Genomic DNA, 5,692 nt, shown 5'->3' with positions numbered 1-5,692 from the left:
TCATATCACAAGTCCCCGGTCTCGTCTCGGCCCTTTTTGAATCGAGTACGGATCCTCCGCTTTCAGTAGTACGGGCCCATACTACCTTCCACGTCTATCCGTACTTTCCTCAAGAATTGCCTCAACTCGACCAAGTCCTTTCTACTAATACTGCGGTTCTCGTGCTACTCTCGCCCTAGGCTTGCCCTAAGTAATCGCCATCCCACTCTCCGCCATCAGCTGCACAAGAAGTCCCTGCTTTCTTTCCCTAACTAGCTCGTGAATACTATTACATATTACTCAAACTAGATAATTCTTCGAATGAGAGGTCCTACCCTACAACGGTTGGACTCAAACAAGAGCTGCGAAATAGGGCTAGACCCAACCTTCTGAAATTATTTAATCCTTGCAATATGTAACTTAGCATATTCGTTCACTAGTTAGTGAAAGACGACTAGAACTCCTAATAGCACAAAGCAAGCAGCATTCGGGCATTGAGTACACATAATCGAGTATATACTACTCTGGCTATCATACTGACTGATCTGTACTAGCATGCAATTCTCAAAAAGCCGAAACACATAAAGCAGGCACATAAGGCATCATTCCTAGATCCTTAGTCCTATTCTAGCATGTTGTTCTACTGAAACTGAAACTGATAATCATAACGTAAATTTGTATGGGTACTTTGGGGAAAACTTACTTGAGCTCGGCCGGTCGCGCACATCACACACCTTTTTCTTTTTAGAAACCCCTTTTACTTAGTCTTTAGAAAATCATTTCTTTATGAAAAATCTTTTAATCCCTCGATTTGAGTCCAGACACCCCCGAAGGTGTGTCCGAATCCCTCAAACCAGGGCTCTGATACCAACTTGTAACATCCCCAAAAATACCAGCTAAAAATTTCATTTTTAAATTAGGTTAATTCATAAAAACATCATTACAAAACATTCATAATATTAATTTATGTCTGAAAACCGGTAACATCATAGTAAAATATTCAGAGTACATCCCAGAAGATCCATAGTGCGGAAAACATGAGAGTGTGTGATATGCCGCTACCGCGCCGGCTCCTGTCCCCTAGCTGAAGAGGTACCTGAAAACAAAACTATAAAACGTAAGCACGAAGCTTAGTGAGTTCCCCCATAATGCCACATACCATGCAATCATATAATGAACAGCTAAGAGATACGGGCCTCGCCCACACCCATAGAGATACGGGCCTCGCCCACACCCTACTAGCTAGGAGATACGGGCCTCGCCCACACTCCACTTTCTGAGAGATACGAGCCTCGCCCACACTCCGCCACTAAACCGTAACATACAAGTATCACACATACAACAAGTATAAGCAATTCTATCATACTGGCATATATCACAATCAAACTCAGTTATGAGATATGGGCTCCGCCCACACTCCGATACTAACAAATCGTCTATACGGGCCGGCCTTGGTGCCTTAGACCCGTCCCTACTGGAAGGAAACTCACCTCGAGAGTAGCTGCCGAAAACCTGCTCAGACTACGCCTGGCTGCCGCACCGGTAATCCCTCCGGCTATAAATCCGTAAACATGGATTAGGTACTCATAAATACCCCTAAGGTCAAATGACTGGTCAAAGTCAACTCCTTGGTCAAAGTCAACCTTCTGATTGACTGGACTCGCCGAGTCCATATGGCGACTCGCCGAGTCCTTCTATGTCTAGCCCGACTCTGACTCATCGGGTCCCTGTTCCCACTCACTGAGTCGGCCTGACTCGGTAGACGGGGGCAACTAACAAACTCGCGACTGGACTCGCCGAGTCCAAGGGGGTGACTCGCTGAGTCCGACGAACAGATCTCCCAAATCGCTCCAATCAGAACATCAACCTTGGAGATTTGGAGATTCTGGGACTATAGCTACACGTTAAATTGCTAATTCCACGTGCGACTACGGAGGGTTGGACCTCCTACACTTAAACCCTTCTTATCCTAGTGACTGATCATATGACTCGCCGAGTTTGAAGAACAACTCGCCGAGTTCAAGGCTATAATCAAGGGACTCGCTGAGTTTGAAGAACGACTCGCCGAGTACCAGGCAATCTTCATAGGACTAGCCGAGTTGTTTATCCAACTCGCCGAGTCTAAGGCCATCTTCATGGCACTCGCCGAGTGCACTTTGGCACTCGCCGAGTACCCTTCGACTCTTCACCCATTCTGGCCAAAACTGAGACATGCAATGGTTCCAAACCATAAATCTAAGCTTCTAGGGTATAAACACACGGAGTTTGGGAGGTTTAAGGTCTTGAAATCCACATATAAGGGACAAAAAGGGAATCTATTATACTAAAGATTAATAAGGAGCTTTCTTACCTGGTTAGGAGCTTCTCCCAGGGTAGATTTCGGATCTACCACACTTCCTTGCACCCTCCAACTTTCCTCCTTCTTCGCTTAAGCTTCAAACTTCCTTCACCAAGCCAAAATCGCTCACAAGAATCAAAATGGGCTAGGGTTTCGCTCTACAGTTCTTCTGGAAGAGAATGGGACGAAATGGGTGTTTTAGAATGGGTATAATAGGGTGCAATGTCTGAAATAGAGTTTCATTAGACAGGTGGACTCGCCGAGTCCATGCATCGACTCACCGAGTTCACCGCTCAAATCCCGTGTCTACCCTGCTGCTACTCGGCGATTCGGGACGCAGACTCGCCGAGTTCGTGGCAAAATTAGGATAAAAACTTAAATAAAATCATACCATGAACCCGGTGTTACAGAAAAGATGGCAAGGAATGACCTTGCATGCAAGGTGATAGATGCAAGAGTACGCCCAACATAGTGGAGTAAAGTGATCACGGGTGTGGGAGGAGTACGCCCAACGTACTATCAGGGATCCTAAACCCTAATTTTGGGGGCTAACAACTATATTAGGAACATTATGGCTTAAACTCTAGCCTCCTTATCAGTCCCTCACCCTAAGAAAAACCCTAGAACGCATCATCCCCTCATTCTTGTGGGATCTTGACCTTGGGAAGCTCATCTTGGTGGTTTTAAGCTTGGAAGAAGAAAGAGGAAGTGACAAAGAAGGACTTGGGGTAGCTTGAGCTCATAGATCTGGGATAACATCATCATTTGGGACTCTTTGGAGGTATAAAGTTCATAACTGTACCTAAGAATGCTTAGATCTAGTGTAGTATGGTTTTGAAGTCATTTTGGTCCCAAGCAAAGATCTTTATGGTTCAAACCCGATTTTTAGACTTAGAGTTGCCACTCTCAGTTCAAAATGAGTCCTTAAGGCAGAAAGTTGCCATCTTGAATGTCTTATTGGGTTCATGCATGAGTTAAGAGCATTTCTATGAGAATGGAATGCTATTTTGGGAGTTTGGGCTTATTAGGGTCATGCAAAGTCACCAAGTCAGTGACTTTATGGATTAAGACGTTGAAAAGGACTTGGATCTGTGATTGTAGCTTCTGGATTAGAGTATTAAGCACTTAATGGGAAAGTGGCTTAACAGGGGAGTACGCTGAGCGTACATGCAGGTACTCCCAGCGTACACATCATTGGCTAGTACGCTTAGCGTACATAGGAGTACGCCCAACGTACTCATCAGATATGGGCCTTGTGAAATTTGGGCCTCGGTTTGGGCCAGGCAGTGGAGTTTGGGCCTTAGTGGACCATCTGAAGTCAGATGTTTTGGCCCAGGAAGATGTTTGGGCTTAAGGTAAGGCCCATTAGAAGGATTGGGCCCAATTTAGCAAATTGGGCCATTAGTGGGCCACTAGTGGGCTTGGAAAGCCTACCTAGTGTTGGGCTTTTGTTTTGGGATTGGGCTTTAGTTTGGATCATACTGGGCCAGGGGTAGAATGGTCATTTTACCCCCATGCATGGATTATGGTTTATGGTATTGGGGCCGACTTGCTAATTAGGTATATTGATTGGTAGTGACAGCTCGGGAAGCTGGCCGGGCAGCAGCTAAGGAATTCACGCGGAAAGCTTCTGTAGTGCGAGGTGAGTCTTCTCACCATACCAATGGGTTTAAGGCACCAAGTCCGGCCCATTTTATGTGATGTGGTACACTAGCTGTAGTAGAGATATGTGGTATGATAATTAGCTTTATGCTAAGTGGTATGCTAGTGATTATGTGGTATTTGCATGGAAGACCCCAGGAGGAGCCTGTGGCAGTTGGATATAAGACTATGTGGGGGAGCCCATGGCATTCCTAGGTAAAGAAAATGTGGGGGAGCCCATGGCATGATGGTATAAGACTCTGGGGGAGCCCACGACATCCTTATATGTTTATGTATGTGTTATGTAGTATGTTAGATATTTCCGTGATATATGATATGCTAGTTGATTATGTATATTATTGCATGGAAGACCCCGGGGGGAGCCCGTGGCAGTTGGATATAAGACCATGTAGGGGAGCCCATGGCATTCCTAGGTAAAGACCATTGGGGAGCCCATGGCATGAAGGTATAAGACCCTAGGGGGGGGGAGCCCACAACATCCTTATATGTTGGTATGCATGACTTATGTGGTAGATATAACTTGTATAGCTAATATGATATATGGTATGTGGTAGAGATAGCTTTTATAGCTAATATGGTATGTGTTATGTGGATTGTGCGTGGGGTATGCTCTGGGGGACTCACTAAGCTTTGTGCTTACGGTTTACAGTTTTGGTTTCAGGTATCATCGATTTGGATAAGAAGAGCTCGGATTGATCGCAGTGCACTTAACGATGATTTGAAATGTTTGAAATAAATGGTATCAATGTTTTAGCTATATTAAAAATAAAATTTTTACCCTTGATTTTTGGGTCGTTACAAGTTGGTATCAGAGCCTTGGTTTGAGGGATTCGGACATACTCTCGGGTGTGTCTGAACTCAAACTGAGGATCTGTAAAGTTTTCAAAAAAAAGAAAAAAAAAGAAAAAAAAATGTTTTCAAGGAAAAAGTTTTCTAAGACAAGCAAGGGTGTGGTGCATGCAATCAGCCGAGCTCAAGTAAGTTTCCCCAGAATACCCATATATGTTATATGTTATGATTTGATTTACGAATTTGAGTATCGTATGCTAGTTAGGGCTAGGGAGATGTCTCTATATGTTGTATGAGTTGGTAGACTTGCATGCTAGTGCTGAGTAGTCAGCGGTAGAGTGGCCTGATATGTGATGCTTGTAGCCTTGTAGCCTTGGAATGTTGGATGCCATGCTAGCATGGAAATGATTATTGGTATTAGTAACTGCTAAGTGTATGTTTTGAAAATTATATACGGTTAGGATCTTATAGCCTTAGAATCTTGTTTGGCTCGTTTCCTGTTCTGTGTATAATTTGCATGCATTAGGCAGCCGACAGTGAGGATGAATTGATGTGGATAGCGCGAGTTGCAATATGTGGGTTGAATGTTCTATGATAGTCCTATGGATCAGAGTGCTACTGCACAAATGCTGCTTGCTTTGTGCTTTGTGGAACTCTCGGGTGATGGGAGTCAGCCACTAAGTAGATACGACGATATCCAGGAGGTGGATGGCTGGCATCATGGGGAGTTCTTCAGCAGCTGATGGCAGGGTGAGGTTGGGAACCTAGGAAAGCCTAGGATATGCTCCAGTGAGCTTAGTGGGGTGGTTCGGTGAAGTTGGGAACCTAGGGGGAGCCTAGGAGGTGCTACGGTAGAGATTGTCTTGTTGATTATCAGACATTTAGTATACCATTGGAGTAAGTGACTTAGAGGATTCGGGAGGA

Source organism: Lactuca virosa, chromosome 9, assembly GCF_052849685.1.
Source record: "Lactuca virosa cultivar CGN04683 chromosome 9, Lactuca_virosa_CGN04683_v6, whole genome shotgun sequence".
Lineage (NCBI taxonomy): Eukaryota > Viridiplantae > Streptophyta > Magnoliopsida > Asterales > Asteraceae > Lactuca > Lactuca virosa.
This window is presented reverse-complemented; position numbering follows the sequence as displayed.